Source organism: Salmo salar, chromosome ssa03 (genome assembly GCF_905237065.1).
Source record: "Salmo salar chromosome ssa03, Ssal_v3.1, whole genome shotgun sequence".
Classification (NCBI taxonomy): Eukaryota; Metazoa; Chordata; class Actinopteri; order Salmoniformes; family Salmonidae; genus Salmo; species Salmo salar.
The window spans coordinates 102,397,502-102,416,628 of NC_059444.1; positions in this window are offsets into that span (position 1 = coordinate 102,397,502).

Here is a 19,127-nt window from a genome sequence, read left to right on the forward strand (position 1 = left end):
TAATTATTTTAAACCTGGACACCATTTTAGAAGTATTGAAAGATGTAAATGTATGAGTTACATTATCCTAGGAACTGACCATGACATAGAAATGTGAAAATATTCCTGCAGGTTAAAATATTGTTGGAAAACAACTAATTGATTAGGTTTGTTTGGGAATAGCATTGTGTGACTGTGATATGAGAGTTGTGTGAATGTGGAAATGAGTCTTAATCTGACGTCTAGATGGTAACATATACAAACTGGGGTGGTATTGAGAGCGGGATGATATTTTAGAAAGCAGCGGAAGGTCTATAGTTCCTGGGAGGCTTGATTTTGCCGTGGTCTCTGGGAGGTTAGAGAACCGTTGAGGATCCCATGGTCATTGTCTGGGAAACTAAAGTTTATTTTTGGTTCTGCTGGGAGGATGTTTGGAGAGCTGCTTCGTTGCTATGGAGAGTCCCTGAAAAAGCAAATGGAATGGTTGTCGTGACTACCTGAGAATTTCTTATGTTTTATATGGATTCTGTGAATATATTAAAATATGTTGAATTGTATGTGTGTATAATATATATATGCCCTGGTAACTTCACCCCAACTTCTCTTATCCCCAGAACACATTAACTAAAGAATAGAAGTGTTTTCTGACATTTTTGGGAAATTGAAGGAAAAATAAAAATCCAGCCGTAGCAGAGCCCCAAGTCCCATGGGGACGTCCTCGAGGGCCTGGATGTTCTCCTCATCAAAGGCCAGCGGGATTTCACTCTCATGATGAAATGGATTTCCACCGATGTGCAGTAAAGGAGTGAAGAGCGGTGAAATCTGTGTCAACAAAAGTAAGAAAAGATTAATACACATACAATTAACAAAGAACATAACAAATGTTCAGCTGTAGTTTTATATAAGCATGCACACCTATGTTTATGAAGAAACAGATGATTGGTGCATAGGCATACCTTGTCACGGACATAAAGGCCACTCGGGTCCTCATTGAAGAGGTAGGGCAAGAGCAGAATCGCTGCTGTGGTCTCCAGTCCTAGTAAAGTAAAGCAATGATATTACTACACTTAATAATTTTATTACAAAATACATTAGAGAAAGGGAAGGAATAAGAGCAAATCCCTCTTCTGTATTGTCCTTCAGGGACTGTCAAAATAGCAGGATGATGTCCTCACCCCTGCCTCGACTCTCTACCTCTGATAGTCCTTGAATTATCTTTTTGTCTATATCCATTCCATGGACTTGATTCATTTCTGAGAAGATCTGAAAAGATCATTTGCACACATTTGTATGCTAATAGATGTCAGTTTGTATTGACTGCTATGCAGGTTAAATGTACACTTCAAATGCAGCTGTCCTACAACATATCTGTACCTTCTTCTTGATCCCAATTGCATTGTGTCCATGTTCTGTCCTATAAGAGTTTCAAAGGAAGAGAAAATGTGTCAAAGAATAGTCTTACAAGCATTAATATATATATATCTATATATATATACTTTGTAATTTGTAAGTCGCTCTGGATAAGAGCGTCTGCTAAATTACGTAAATGTAAATGTGCTACATCAATATTTAAAGATAAATGGCATCAACATACAATGTAATGTAAAATAGAAGAACATATTGGAGAAAGCACCAGCCAATACAGTACTGCCATACAGTAATAGTACTGTCATACAGGCCTAATATCACATTTCAAGATATCTTTGTACACAAATTGTTCAATATTTTATCAGGCTGACTTGAAAGATTATACGCAACATTTTGCTGCGTGGCAATACTGTGTTTGGATTCTGAAGGGCATTCATACAAAAGAGGTAGTCTAGACACTCTATTAATACCTTTATGCATTGGAATCCCATCTACAGCTACCATCTAAGATATTAATTTCCCTCCACAAGGGGCGGACATGTAACGTTTCCAAAATGGGATAGTATTGTACATGTAACGTTTCCAAAATGGGATAGTATTGTCCATGTAACGTTTCCAAGATGGGATAGTATTGTACATGTAACGTTTCCAAAATGGGATAGTATTGTACATGTAACGTTTCCAAAATGGGATAGTATTGTCCATGTAACGTTTCCAAAATGGTATAGTATTGTACATGTAACGTTTCCAAAATGGGATAGTATTGTACATGTAACGTTTCCAAAATGGTATAGTATTGTACATGTAACGTTTCCAAAATGGGATAGTATTGTACATGTAACGTTTCCAAAATGGGATAGTATTGTACATGTAACGTTTCCAAAATGGGATAGTGTTGTACATGTAACGTTTCCAAAATGGGATAGTATTGTACATGTAACGTTTCCAAAATGGGATAGTATTGTCCATGTAACGTTTCCAAAATGGTATAGTATTGTACATGTAACGTTTCCAAAATGGGATAGTATTGTACATGTAATGTTTCCAAAATGGGATAGTATTGTACATGTAACGTTTCCAAAATGGGATAGTATTGTACATGTAATGTTTCCAAAATGGGATAGTATTGTACATGTAACGTTTCCAAAATGGGATAGTATTGTACATGTAATGTTTCCAAAATGGGATAGTATTGTACATGTAACGTTTCCAAAATGGGATAGTATTATCCATGTAACGTTTCCAAAATGGGATAGTATTGTACATGTAACGTTAAGCCCCCTTGTGAGTTAATAGTATTGCATGCTGTAGCAGCCTATATAAAGAGGAAGACCTCTATTGACGATTCAGTTCGTTGTAACATCTCGTCTGGACAGGTCACCGTCCTTAGTTAGTTAGTTAACGAAGCTAACGTTAGTAGAAGCTGCTGCAGCTCCAATACAGTATGAGTTGAGACGGTGAACTGATGTTGAATTACACCTCTGTTGCTAGGCAGAACTTTAGTCACATGAGTTCTTCCTCACTTGACCTGACCTGACCTCAGCCTAAATTCCTCACTCCTCCCCACCTCACGGCTGTCCTGTTGACTTGTTCCAGACTGTGGCCCTTCTCCTCCCCACCTCACGGCTGTCCTGTTGACTTGTTCCAGACTGTGGCCCTTCTCCTCCCCACCTCACGGCTGTCCTGATGACTTGTTCCAGACTGTGGCCCTTCTCCTCCCCACCTCACAGCTGTCCTGTTGACTTGTTCCAGACTGTGTCCCTTCTCCTCCCCACCTCACGGCTGTCCTGTTGACTTGTTCCAGACTGTGGCCCTTCTCCTCCCCACCTCACGGCTGTCCTGTTGACTTGTTCCAGACTGTGGCCCTTCTTCTTCCATAGGATCCCTGACGTCTAACAATAACACATTCTGACAGAATGTAAACGTTCTACATCCCCTTCTCTCAAACAGTGACATGAATAAGGATATTTCATATTTTCAAGTTCAGAACCCATCACCTGCTATGTAAAAGAGAGAAGAATGCACAATGGTCAATGCTATCTGGGATCCTTGGGACATCCCTACCCTAAACCCTAACCTTAACCCCTACCTTAACCATTTTAAATGTCAACTTCAACGGGCTAGGGACGTCCCAAGGATGTATCTCTACCTGAAAATACATGATCTAAGTGATTGATAGTTGGTATTCAGCAGTCATAAAGCCTTATTTACTTTAATGAACTACTAAAATAGTGATTTTGTCAGACAGCATAGACAGCAGCTCTACACTTTATTGACTGACTGATCCATTCATCCTTCCATCCCTACTCAGCCTTCCTCTCCTCTGAAGACCCAGTGAGGGTGGAGCTCAGTCAGAGAGCTGTTGAGGGACTGGTTAGGAAGAACACTTCTACATCCAGAGAGGTGAGAGGTCACACATGGTTTAGATGGTAAATATTTATGTCCCCTTAGTGGTTCATCACGTCAGCTAAAGGGAATATGTTCCATCATCTATGTTTATTTACATTAGTGCAAATTGTCCACTGATATGGGTGTAATTTCTCACCCCTTTTGGCTGTATGAAAGTTAATTTCCCCTCAGGCACACACATTTCTTCTTTGTTATTACCCGAGCCACTGCCTGTTCAGCCTGCTATCATCCAGAAGGTGAGGTCAGTACAGGTGCATCAAAGCTGGAACTGAAAGACTGAAAAACAGCTTCTATCTCCAGGCTATCAGACTGCTAAACAGCTTCTATCTCCAGGCCATCAGACTGTTAAACAGCTTCTATCTCCAGACCATCAGACTGTTAAACAGCTTCTATCTCCAGACCATCAGACTGATAAACAGCTTCTATCTCCAGGCCATCAGACTGATAAACAGCTTCTATCTCCAGGCCATCAGACTGTTAAACAGCTTCTATCTCCAGACCATCAGACAGCTTCTCTCTCCAGACCATCAGACTGAAAAACAGCTTCTATCTCCAGACCATCAGACTGATAAACAGCTTCTATCTCCAGACCATCAGACTGATAAACAGCTTCTATCTCCAGACCATCAGACTGATAAACAGCTTCTATCTCCAGGCCATCAGACTGATAAACAGCTTCTATCTCCAGGCCATTAGACTGAAAAACAGCTTCTATCTCCAGGCCATCAGACTGTTAAACAGCTTCTATCTCCAGGCCATCAGACTGAAAAACAGCTTCTATCTCCAGGCCATCAGACTGATAAACAGCTTCTATCTCCAGGCCATCAGACTGGTAAACAGCTTCTATCTCCAGACCATCAGACTGTTAAACAGCTTCTATCTCCAGACCATCAGACTGTTAAACAGCTTCTATCTCCAGGCCATCAGACTGTTAAGCAGCTTCTATCTCCAGACCATCAGACTGAAAAACAGCTTCTATCTCCAGGCCATCAGACTGGTAAACAGCTTCTATCTCCAGACCATCAGACTGTTAAACAGCTTCTATCTCCAGACCATCAGACTGTTAAACAGCTTCTATCTCCAGGCCATCAGACTGTTAAACAGCTTCTATCTCCAGGCCATCAGACTGTTAAACAGCTTCTATCTCCAGGCCATCAGACTGTTAAACAGCTTCTATCTCCAGGCCATCAGACTGAAAAACAGCTTCTATCTCCAGGCCATCAGACTGTTAAACAGCTTCTATCTCCAGACCATCAGACTGTTAAACAGCTTCTATCTCCAGACCATCAGACTGTTAAACAGCTTCTATCTCCAGGCCATCAGACTGTTAAACAGCTTCTATCTCCAGGCCATCAGACTGATAAACAGCTTCTATCTCCAGGCCATCAGACTGGTAAACAGCTTCTATCTCCAGGCCATCAGACTGGTAAACAGCTTCTATCTCCAGACCATCAGACTGGTAAACAGCTTCTATCTCCAGACCATCAGACTGTTAAACAGCTTCTATCTCCAGGCCATCAGACAGCTTCTCTCTCCAGACCATCAGACTGAAAAACAGCTTCTATCTCCAGGCCATCAGACTGTTAAACAGCTTCTATCTCCAGGCCATCAGACTGTTAAACAGCTTCTATCTCCAGGCCATCAGACTGTTAAACAGCTTCTATCTCCAGGCCATCAGACTGATAAACAGCTTCTATCTCCAGGCCATCAGACTGGTAAACAGCTTCTATCTCCAGACCATCAGACTGTTAAACAGCTTCTATCTCCAGACCATCAGACTGTTAAACAGCTTCTATCTCCAGACCATCAGACTGTTAAACAGCTTCTATCTCCAGGCCATCAGACTGTTAAACAGCTTCTATCTCCAGACCATCAGACAGCTTCTCTCTCCAGACCATCAGACTGAAAAACAGCTTCTATCTCCAGGCCATCAGACTGTTAAACAGCTTCTATCTCCAGGCCATCAGACTGATAAACAGCTTCTATCTCCAGGCCATCAGACTGATAAACAGCTTCTATCTCCAGACCATCAGACTGTTAAACAGCTTCTATCTCCAGACCATCAGACTGTTAAACAGCTTCTATCTCCAGGCCATCAGACTGGTAAACAGCTTCTATCTCCAGGCCATCAGACTGTTAAACAGCTTCTATCTCCAGGCCATCAGACTGATAAACAGCTTCTATCTCCAGGCCATCAGACTGTTAAACAGCTTCTATCTCCAGACCATCAGACTGTTAAACAGCTTCTATCTCCAGACCATCAGACTGTTAAACAGCTTCTATCTCCAGGCCATCAGACTGTTAAACAGCTTCTATCTCCAGACCATCAGACTGTTAAACAGCTTCTATCTCCAGACCATCAGACTGTTAAACAGCTTCTATCTCCAGGCCATCAGACTGTTAAACAGCTTCTATCTCCAGGCCATCAGACTGATAAACAGCTTCTATCTCCAGGCCATCAGACTGATAAACAGCTTCTATCTCCAGACCATCAGACTGATAAAGAGCTTCTATCTCCAGGCCATCAGACTGTTAAACAGCTTCTATCTCCAGGCCATCAGACTGTTAAACAGCTTCTATCTCCAGGCCATCAGACTGATAAACAGCTTCTATCTCCAGGCCATCAGACTGGTAAACAGCTTCTATCTCCAGGCCATCAGACTGATAAACAGCTTCTATCTCAAGGCCATCAGACTGTTAAACAGCTTCTATCTCCAGGCCATCAGACTGTTAAACAGCTTCTATCTCCAGGCCATCAGACTGTTAAACAGCTTCTATCTCCAGGCCATCAGACTGTTAAACAGCTTCTATCTCCAGGCCATCAGACTGATAAACAGCTTCTATCTCCAGGCCATCAGACTGTTAAACAGCTTCTATCTCCAGACCATCAGACTGTTAAACAGCTTCTATCTCAAGGCCATCAGACTGTTAAATAGCACAGAGAGGCTGCAGCCTACATATAGACTTGACATCATTGGCCACTTTAATAAATGGAACACTAGTCACTTTAATAATGTTTACATATCATTTCTCATCTCATATGTATAAACTGTATCTCAGTCTATGCTGCTCTGACATTGTTTATCCATATATTTATATATTCCTAATTCCTTACCTTAGATTTGTGTGTATTAGGTATTTGTTGTGAAATTGTTAGATATTACTGCACTGTGGGAACTAGAAGGACAAGCATTTCACTACACCTGCAATAACATCTGCTGAACACCTGTATGTGACCAACAACATTTGATTTGTTATGAAGGTCATTTGTGTCAAATTTACTTTTCCCCTCATTCACCCCATCTCTTTACATTGCTGATGCATAATCAGTGGCCTGACTGTGTCAAAGGCCCATCCTGGTAGATCTGAACCTAATGCAGCTTGGAGTGATCAGATGACAGAAGTCACATTTAGGTGCCAGATGTAACTGAGGCCATAGATGCTCCATATCCATTACTTTGAGTGGTTTATATAATATGACTAAATGTGTTTCTGTGTTGCAGGGGCAGTCAAGAAATGGAACAGCAAGGCCACAGAACATGACATAAGCAGGGCTGTGGGAGACCACCTCAAGCCCCTGGTAGAGCCGGGGGTGGTGTTTACCACTCCACCATGCCTTCAGCAGGCTGGAAACGTGGGATTGATCTGTTTTCATACTAAGATTGACCAGGAGTCTGTTGATTGGTCAGTCATTGGGTTCATTTGTTTTGCAATATGTTAAAATCAAATCAAGCTTTATTTATACAGCACATGTCAGACACAATGGCTTCACAGGAAAAAACAATGAAAATAAACAAATATTTACCACAACAAACATAAGATAAAAAAGATTAACTGAAAGACTCAAACATTCTAAGGAAATGCCATAGATTAAAATATTAATTGGATGCAACATCCAACCCAAAATATCAGCTTGTTTTACTACATTGTTTGTTGTTACGTTCCCCAGCAGGAAACCAGAAATGTCCCTTAAATAGAAGAGAGAACTAACAAAGAGTCACTGACAACAACCACAACTAAACAGGTGGGTTTTAGGAGGGGCTCTGATAGACACTATGGGGGTGTCCACTGAAAGTTGACTAGTAACAACAACTGGAACCTAAAAGACACCCACCATGAGACCCACTAAATCTGCCCAAGAAGAGGCAAACTAAAGAAAAACCCACACCAAACTTAAAGACAGGAAGCAAACCAAAAAGGTGGAGCAACTAAAGGTGTTGACTCTCCACATGTATCAAGACAACTGGAGCACTGGGCCAGACACTCTTAAATAGAACCTGGACCAGCTCAGGTGAAACACCTTCCCACTAACGAGATGGACAAGCCAGCACAGGTGTAACACATACTGACTAACGAGGTGACACCAATCAGTGCGTCCTACGTGCTAACGAGCTAGACGTCCTAACGAGCTATACGTGCTAAACGTGCTAACGAGCTAGACGTGCTAACGAGCTATACGGGCTAACGAGCTAGACGTGCTAACGAGCTATACGGGCTAACGAGCTAGACGTGCTAACGAGCTAGACGTGCTAAAGTCCAACCTCAAAACATAAATGGAAAAACCAAAGCCTGTAACACCTTAAGACAACAAATATATCCTATATTTTTGTTGGAAAAGTTTGCTCACCACCAACAGAAAACAACTTCCATTTCACATTATAATCAACTACAATGCTTCACCTTCACCAATATAAACATGGTGTCTACTGGCTGTCAACAATTAAAAACAAGAAAAAAACACGTATTTCTAAATAATAATATACAATAGGATTATTTGTTTCTCCTTTTTCTTTCTATAGAATCCTAAATCCCACTAGCTTCTAGAACTCTCGTCTTCCTAAAACTCACTAGATTCTAGAACTCTCCTCTTTCTAAATCCCACTAGCTTCTAGAACTCTCGTCCAGTTGGAACGAGCCCAAACAAAACTCATCTCCAATACGGAAAAACATGTAGTCATAATAAATAAAGATCCATAGCAACACACTGGCTAAACGCAAAACACAAATCTTATATCCATTTGGGGGGAAATCAGGTTGAACCTGCTCTTGAAACTAACACAACAAAACAAAAAACACATGGAAATGGAGATATCTTTTACCTCACTGGTTAGAGGACAACCTGCAGAAGACAGTCAGCTACATTTTGGAGTGATGCATTTAAATTTAGGGGTCCCTAAACAAAGGAACACAACACTTATTTGTCATAACTCATCGATATCATGTTGAAATTAATTGTGCCGAGAGGAGGGAGATGAGGTTGCACGTCCTGTTAAAACTAACAGCTCAAAAACCACTCGGAATCTGGGAATAATGTGTACATCACTGGTTAGAGGACAATTTGTAGAAAACAGCCAGATACATTTTGATTCAAGTGCCTAACCAACATGGTAAGTGTAACACAACTCTTTTTTTGTTAGTCACTTTTGATTATATCTCATAAATAGTACTCTTCCAATTCAGAGCCTGGATTTTCCCCCTGAGGCTAATATCCATATCATGTTGAAATCAATAGAACAGGGGGCAAACGTTTAGGGTTCTACATTGTGACACTATTAAAATACTCCTAGTACAATGTTAAAACATTCTACATTGTGACATTATATCATTGATATCATGAAACAACTCATTCATGTATTTTCTGATGTTTGATCAGATGTCTTTTACCGGAGAATCTCTTCCCACATTGACCACAACTACAAGGTTTCTCTCCTGTGTGTGTTCTTTGGTGTAGAGTAAGATAGCCAGATGTAGTAAAACTCTTCCCACATTGACCACAGCTATAAGGTTTCTCTCCTGTGTGTCTTCTCTGGTGTCGAGTCAGAGAGCCAGATGTAGTAAAACTCTTCCCACATTGACCACAACTATAAGGTTTCTCTCCTGTGTGTGTTTTCTGGTGTAGAGTCAGAGAGCCAGATGCAGCAAAACTCTTCCCACATTGATTACAGCTATATTGTTTCTCTCCTGTGTGTGTTCTCTGGTGTAATATCAGGCTGTCTGGCCGAGTAAAACTCTTCCCACATTGATTACAGCTATAAGGTTTCTCTCCTGTGTGTACTCGCTGGTGTCTAGTCAGATGTCAAGATGAAATATAAGTCTTCCCACATTGATCACAGCTATAAGGTTTCTCTCCTGTGTGTGTTCTCTGGTGTACAGTCAGATCACTAGATGAAATAAAACTTTTCACACATTGATTACAACTAAAAGATTTATCTCCTGTGTGTATCCTCTGGTGTGATAACAGGTTGCTTGACTGAGTAAAACTCTTCCCACATTGAGTACAGCTGTACGGTTTCTCTCCTGTGTGTATTCTCTGGTGTAGAGTCAGAGAGAAAAATGTAGTAAAACTCCTCCCACATTGATCACAGCTGTAAGGTTTCACCCCAGTGTGAATTCTCAGGTGTACTTTTAGTGCTTTTAATCTTAAGTAACTCTTCCCACAATCAAAACAGTGGTGAGATTTCTCTCCTGTGTGTGTTCGCTGGTGTATTTTAAGTTCTGAGTCAGAGCAGCAGATAGATTTCTTCCCTGTGGGTTTCTGCTGGTGTTTCTTGAGGTGATAGAATCTGGACAGACTCTTCTCTGACTCGTTAGCATCATGATGTTGAGGCTCCCCAGAGGATCCATGATAGTCACGTCTCTCTCCTGTGTGAACAAGTCAGACAGATAGTTAAAGGCTCACAACAGCAGAAATCCACTGAAAAAGGTGATGCCAACAGCGTAGCCATGATACTGTACAACAATTGACGTCTGTAATGAATGTTAAAATTACTTGACAATTGTCTTAAGACAGTCAAGTGAGCAACAATAGTCATATTTAGTCTTGTTTTCACATTAGTAGTAACTAGAAATAAGTAAAAGGTGTTGAACTCCTAAGCAGTGTGCCAGGCGACTTTTGTTCTCAAATATAGGCACCTTTCTGTGTTTGCTAAAATTGCGACAAGGGCGATGCGCACACAATTTGATTGCAGAAACACCTCCCTGCTAATGCAGAAACCGCTAGTTATGGATGTAGTATATCTGCCTGGAGCAAAAATGGTGAGCAAGTGGCCTAAGCTGTGCCATTAGAGATTCTGGGTTCGAGTCCAAGCTCTGTTGCAGCCGGCCGCGACCGGGAGGCCCATGGGGCGACGCACAATTGGCCCACCGTCGTCCGGGTTAGGGGAGGGTTTGGCCGGCAGGGATATCCTTGTCTCATCGCGCACTAGCGACTCATGTGGCGGGCCGGGCGCAGTGCACGCTGACCAGGTCGCCAGGTGTACGGTGTTTCCTCCGACACATTGGTGCTGCTGGCTTCCGGGTTGGATGGGCATTGTGTCAAGAAGCATCGCGGCTAGGTTGGGTTGTGTTTCGGAGGACGCAGGGCTCTCGACCTTCGCCTCTCCAGAGTCCGTATGGGAGTTGCAGCAAAGAGACAAGACTGTAAGTACCAATTGGGGAGAAAAAAGGGGTGAAAAAAATATATCTATTTAAAAAATGGTGAGCAAAGATTAGTTTTCACAATGTATTCTGAATATTACAGCACTAGATCAGGAGTGTTACTCAAGGAAACTCACATTAAGCTCTGTGTCTATTCACTACTTCACCACCGTGGGGGAAACTCAGGGGAGTTCTCATAGGCTGACAGCAAAAATAGCCTCCATTTCCAGGTTGATTATGATTATTATTATTATCATTTGACACTACTTTGGATTATAATTGTAAGGCTCGTTTGAATGTCCTGATTTAATATAATATTTGTGTTATTGTCAAATGTACTACTTTATATTTAAAAACGACTTCAACCAGTAAAATGCTCATTGGCTAGTTTTCCATCAGCCTGACATCAGCCTGACAATGAGGTTTTGTCCACTAAGTGTATGCCAAAATGGTCTATAATCTCACCTAACAATAACATAGACCTACTGTAGGACCCATAACTTCACCTAACAACAACATAGACCTAGGACTATAAATCATTTAATATTTTAGGTGAAACAAGGAGACTAAAATGTCTTTGTCATGACAATTCATAACCTGATCACCAGATAATTTTGTGAATAATCCCACTAGGCTACTCTGTAATGTGTTGTCATTCTAAATGTCCTGAATAAAGGAAAATAGCTCTGTGTGTTGTACAATAGCCTATCCATCAAGGAACAGTTCTCTACACATTATGAGCTAAGTATCTCCGTTTCCAAACGGACTAACGAGACCCTACTGTAAATCAAGTAGACAATAACACATTATAAATATCGATTTGTTTGGGATGTTGGATCCAACGTGGAGCACGGCATAACTGTCTTTACCGGTGTAATGAATGAAGAACTACGTTTGACTGGCATGCAGAAAATGATTTCCTGGATCAGCTGATGATAGTTGAACATGTGACTGTAACTAAACAGCTACAGTATTAAGTATTATGTGTAATTATTGAAGAACCGCATTAATGACAGTATCCATTTGGGAGTTGTCAATAAAGTTAAGGTGACTCTCGGTTAGAACCATTGGATTTAGTAAACTGAAATGATTTAGGATTTCTGTGCCCATGAAAACTGTTTTCCCAGCGTAACATAAGGAGACACTAAATGTTACGTAGTTAGAGAGCATTTCGGAGATCTGAATATACAAAACAACTGTCCGACAGCAAGATCCAGTATTTAAGTTAAAGTTCATCATATGACAAGCATAACGTTATGACTATAACTACTGTTCCCTGAAGGAGGGAAACTAGGTACAACATACTATTAAATCCACACGTTATGACTATAACTACTGTTCCCTGAAGGAGGGAAACTAAGTACAACATACTATTAAATCCACTGGCTTACTGGTGTTCTTCCATGCCGTCCATGGGAGGGGTGCGTCACTTGAGTGGGTTGAGTCACTGACGTTGTCTTCCTGTCTGGGTTGGCGCCCCCCTTGGGCTGTGCCGTGGCGGAGATCTTTGTGGGCTATACTCGGCCTTGTCCCGGGATGGTATGTTGGTGGTTGGAGATATCCCTCCAGTGGTGTGGAGGCTGCGCTTTGGCAAAGTGGGTGGTGTAATATCCTACCTGTTTGGCCCTGTCCGGGGGTTTCATCAGATGGGGCCACAGTGTCTCCTGACCCCTCCTGTCTCAGCCTCCAGTATTTATGCTGCAGTAGTTTATGTGTCGGGGGGCTAGGGTCAGTCTGTCACATCTGGAGTATTTCTCTTGTCTTTTCCGGTGTCCTGTGTGAATTTAAATATGCTCTCTCTAATTCTCAGAGGACCTGAGCCCTAGGACCATGCCTCAGGACTACCTGGCTTGATGACTCCTTGCTGTCCCCAGTTCACCTGGCCGTGCTGCTGCTCCAGTTCAAACTATTCTGCCTGCAGCTATGGAACCCTGACCTGTTCACCGGAGGTGCTACCTGTCAAAGACCTGTTGTTTTCAACACTCTAGAGAGCAGGAGCGGTAGAGATACTCTCAAAGATCGGCTATGAAAAAGCCAACTGACACTTACTCTTGTGTTACTGACTTGTTGCACCCTCGACAACTACTATGATTATTATTATTTGACCATGCTGGTCATTTATGAACATTTGAACATCTTGGCCATGTGCTGTTATAATCTCCACCCGGCACAGCCAGAAGAGGACTGGCCACCCCTCATAGCCTGGTTCCTCTCTAGGTTTCTTCCTAGGTTTTGGCCTTTCTCTGGAGTTTTTGCTAGCCACCGTGCTTCTACACCTGCATTGCTTGCTGTTTGAGGTTTTAGGCTGGGTTTCTGTACAGCACTTTGTGATATCAGCTGATGTAAGAAATACATTTGATTTGATTTGTGACTATAATTACTGTTCCCTGAAGGAGGGAAACTAGGTACAACATACTATTAAATCCACACCTCGCTGGAAGCCCCGCATTCCACAGGTGATGAGCGTGAGACTCGGATATATTCCTTAACCTGTTAGGGCTAGGGGGCAGTATTGACACGGCTGGATAAAAAACATACCCGATTTAATCTGGTTACCACTCCTACCCAGTAACTAGAATATGCATATACTTATTACATATGGATAGAAAACACCCTACATTTTCTAAAACTGTTTGAATGGTGTCTGTGAGTATAACAGAACTCAAATGGCAGGTCAAAACCTGAGAGATTCCTTTACAGGAAGTGGCCTGTCTGACCATTTCTTGAACTTCTTTTCCATCTCTATCATTTACTAAGGATCTCTGCTCTAACGTGACACTTCCCACGTCTTCCATAGGCTCTCAGAGCCCGGGAAAAAACAGAATGTCGTCATATCAGCCCCAGGCTGAAACACATTATCGCCTTTCTCAAGTGGCCGATCAAGGGACACTGGGCTTATGCGCGTGACCCGACCGCCCCCGCCTTTGGGATTTTTTCCTCTGTTTGCCGAAAAGGAGATTCCCTGTCGGAATATTATCGCTTTTCTACGAGAAAAATGGCGTAAAAATTGATTTTAAACAGCGGTTGACATGCTTCGAAGTACGGTAATGGAATATTTAGAATTTTATTGTCACGAATTGCGCCATGCGCGCGACACTTCTTTACTATTTCGGATAGTGTCTGGAACGCACGAACAAAACGCCGCTATTCGGATATAACGATGGATTATTTTGGACCAAACCAACATTTGTTATTGAAGTAGCAGTCCTGGGTGTGCATTCTGACGAAGACAACAAAAGGTAATCAAACTTTTATAATAGTAAATATGATTATGGTGAGTGCTAAACTTGCCGGGTGTCTAAATAGCGAGCCCGTGATGCCTGGGCTATGTACTTAGAATATTGCAAAATGTGCTTTCACCAAAAGCTATTTTAAAATCGGACATATCGAGTGCATAGAGGAGGTCTGTATCTATAATTATTAAAATAATTGTTATGCTTTTTGTGAACGTTTATCGTGAGTAATTTAGTAAAATGTTAGCGAATTCCCGGAAGTTTGCGGGGGTATGCTAGTTCTGAACGTCACATGCTAATGTAAAAAGCTGGTTTTTGATATAAATATGAACTTGATTGAACAAAACATGCATGTATTGTATAACATAATGTCCTAGGGTTGTCATCTGATGACGATCATCAAAGGTGAGTGCTGCATTTAGCTGTCTTCTGGGTTTTGGTGACATTATATGCTGGCTTGAAAAATGGGTGTCTGATTATTTCTGGCTTGGTACTCTGCTGACATAATCTAATGTTTTGCTTTCGTTGTAAAGCCTTTTTGAAATCGGACAGTGTGGTTAGATTAACGAGAGTCTTGTCTTTAAATAGCTGTAAAATAGTCATATGTTTGAGAAATTGAAGTAATAGGATTTTTAAGGTTTTGAAAATCGCGCCACAGGCTGCCAGTGGCTGTTACGTAGCGTCCCACCTAGCCCATAGAGGTTAAATGATTTAATCCTTAAATGTAATACCTCACTTCACCGACCCAGGAAGTGGAGGAGCCAAACAGGTGTTGTAACTCGTTCATAACTGGCACGCAGATCGGTAGAAATGGTAAGATAAATTGGCACTTCAAACGGAAATGGAAAAAGTTTGCCTATTTTACCGGAAACTTCAGGAGCATAACGTCAGAATTAACGAAGGCCAGCAGCAGGTGGGGAATTGGTTATTTTCTTCTGGTTATATTGACCTCTGGCTTCCTCAAGTCATTTGTGTGTGTTAATTATTTAATCAAATACTTGAAGCATCAGTTCAATTCAAGTTCTGCACATACAGTTGATTTTATTAAACACATGGGGTGTGTCTATATGAACAAATACACGTCATAAAATTTCAACCAATCAATTGGTAGAAAGAATACAGTAGGTTGTATCTCTCTAGGTCATGCCAGTAGGTTACAGTAGGTTGTATCTCTCTAGGTCATGCCAGTAGGTTACAGTAGGTTGTATCTCTCTAGGTCATGCCAGTAGGTTACAGTAGGTTGAACCTCTCTAGGTCATGCCAGTAGGTTACAGTAGGTTGTATCTCTCTAGGTCATGCCAGTAGGTTACAGTAGGTTGTATCTCTCTAGGTCATGCCAGTAGGTTACAGTAGGTTGTAACTCTGTAGGTCATGCCAGTAGACTACAGTAGGTTGTATCTCTCTAGGTCATGCCAGTAGGTTACAGTAGGTTGTAACTCTCTAGGTCATGCCAGTAGGTTACAGTAGGTTGAACCTCTCTAGGTCATGCCAGTAGGTTACAGTAGGTTGTATCTCTCTAGGTCATGCCAGTAGGTTACAGTAGGTTGTATCTCTCTAGGTCATGCCAGTAGGTTACAGTAGGTTGTACCTCTCTAGGTCATGCCAGTAGGTTACAGTAGGTTGTACCTCTCTAGGTCATGCCAGTAGGTTACAGTAGGTTGTACCTCTCTAGATCATGCCAGTAGGTTACAGTAGGTTGTACCTCTCTAGATCATGCCAGTAGGTTACAGTAGGTTGTAACTGTCTAGGTCATGCCAGTAGGTTGTATCTCTCTAGGTCATGCCAGTAGGTTGTATCTCTCTAGGTCATGCCAGTAGGTTACAGTAGGTTGTAACTCTCTAGGTCATGCCAATAGGCTACAGTAGGTTGTATCTCTGTAGGTCATGCCAGTAGGTTGTATCTCTCTAGGTCATGTCAGTAGGTTGTATCTCTCTAGGTCATGCCAGTAGGTTACAGTAGGTTGTATCTCTCTAGATCATGCCAGTAGGCTACAGTAGGTTGTATCTCTCTAGGTCATGCCAGTAGGCTACAGTAGGTTGTATCTCTCTAGGTCATGCCAGTAGGCTACAGTAAGTTGTAACTCTCTAGGTCATGCCAGTAGGTTACAGTAGGTTGTAACTCTCTAGGTCATGCCAGTAGGTTACAGTAGGTTGTAACTCTCTAGGTCATGCCAGTAGGTTGTATCTCTCTAGGTCATGCCAGCAGGTTACAGTAGGTTGTATCTCTGTAGGTCATGCCAGTAGGCTACAGTAGGTTGTATCTCTCTAGGTCATGCCAGTAGGCTACAGTAGGTTGTATCTCTCTAGGTCATGCCAGTAGGTTACAGTAGGTTGTATCTCTCTAGGTCATGCCAGTAGGTTGTATCTCTCTAGGTCATGCCAGTAGGATACAGTAGGTTGTAACTCTCTAGGTCATGCCAGTAAGTTACAGTAGGTTGTATCTCTCTAGGTCATGCCAGTAGGTTACAGTAGGTTGTAACTCTCTAGGTCATGCCAGTAGGTTGTATCTCTCTAGGTCATGCCAGTAGGTTACAGTAGGTTGTAACTCTCTAGGTCATGCCAGTAGGTTACAGTAGGTTGTACCTCTCTAGGTCATGCCAGTAGGCTACAGTAGGTTGTAACTCTCTAGGTCATGCCAGTAGGTTACAGTAGGTTGTATCTCTCAAGGTCATGCCAGTAGGTTACAGTAGGTTGTAACTCTCTAGGTCATGCCAGTAGGTTGTAACTCTCTAGGTCATGCCAGTAGGCTCCAGTAGGTTGTATCTCTCTAGGTCATGCCAGTAGGTTACAGTAGGTTGTATCTCTCTAGGTCATGCCAGTAGGTTGTAACTCTCTAGGTCATGCCAGTAGGCTCCAGTAGGTTGTATCTCTCTAGGTCATGCCAGTAGGTTACAGTAGGTTGTATCTCTCTAGGTCATGCCAGTAGGTTGTATCTCTCTAGGTCATGCCAGTAGGCTACAGTAGGTTGTATCTCTCTAGGTCATGCCAGTAGGTTACAGTAGGTTGTAACTCTCTAGGTCATGCCAGTAGGTTACAGTAGGTTGTATCTCTCTAGGTCATGCCAGTAGGTTACAGTAGGTTGTATCTCTCTAGGTCATGCCAGTAGGTTACAGTAGGTTGTACCTCTCTAGGTCATGCCAGTAGGTTGTAACTCTCTAGGTCATGCCAGTAGGCTCCAGTAGGTTGGGTCTCTCTAGGTCATGCCAGTAGGCTACAGTATGTTGTAACTCTCTAGGTCATGCCAGTAGGTTACAGTAGGTTGTACCTCTCTAGGTCATGCCAGTAGGCTACAGTAGGTTGTATCCAAGTGGAAACAATTATCAACCCAATGTGGAAAGTGTTGAATTTGGTCAACAACAAAATGAATGGCTTATTTGCTACGTGAGGTTTACTTGATCTAACAGAAGTTTCGTAATGATTAAGTTGTTACGTGGACACGTGACATACCGACAACTTTGATAAAAACACTATAGGAGTTGTCTCCAGATTGCTATGCATATTCATGCTAGTAGCTTAGCATCTCTCTCCATTGAATACAGGCTATTTTGTCTAGCAAGCTACCGTGGTGTCTGACTAACTGTTGTTGCTGTTGAAAGAAGCGTTCCGTCCACTACATTATACGTCACACCAACAGCATTACCTTAAATTCCCACACCGCCATCTGCTGACTGGAGTGGGTAACGCAGTTGAGTAAAATGATTATTTTATTGTCAGACAAAAAGTTAAAGTGTAGGAAGCATGAGTTTTTACTCGCCAGTGTAACAACACAGTGTGGTTAAAGACTTAGTAGCCTAGTTGTAGTCACGATATGGTTACCTATAAGTACAAACAGCTATGTTTTTGCATTATTACAAATTGATTAACTTATTTCGGGAAATCTTCTAAACTACCCACAATGCACTATTTCCCAACGTCATATGTATTATCAACTCTATGCTACCGAGTTTGTATGCCAGTGTAACGGTGTAATGAAGTTACATTTAAAAAAATGTATTTAACCTTTATTTAAACAGGCAAGCCAGCTAAGGACAAATTCTTATTTACAATGACGGCCAAACCCCTGCCAAACCCTAACCCATGTTTCCTGAAGCACCTCCCACAAATTGGATTGGATTGATGGGCACTTCTTACGTATCATATGGTCAAGCTGCCCCCACAACAGCTCAATAGGGTTGAGATCCGGTGACTGTGCTGACCACTCCATTATAGACAGAATACCAGCTGAATGCTTCTTCCCTAAATGGAGCTGTGCTTTGGGTCATTGTCCTGGTGTAGGAGGAAGTTGGCTCCAATTAAGCGCCGTCCACAGGGTATGGCACGGCTTTGCAAAATGGAGTGATAGCCTTCCTTCTTCAAGATCCCTTTCACCCTGTACAAATCTCCCACTTTACCACCACCAAAGCACCCCCAGACCATCACATTGCCTCCACCATGCTTGACAGAAGGCGTCAAGCACTCCTCCAGCATCTTTTCATTTTTTCTGGAACTCACGAATGTTGTTGTTTGTGATCCGAACACATCAAACTTAGATTCGTCTGTCCATAACACTTTTTTTCCAATCTTCCTCTGCCCAATGTCTGTGTTAGTTTGCCCATCTTAATCTTTTGCTTTTTTTAAAACGGTCTGAGATATGGACTTTTCTTTGCAACTCTGCCTAGAAAGCCAACATCCCGGAGTCGCCTCTTCACTGTTGACGTTTAGACTGGTGTTTTGCAGGTACAAT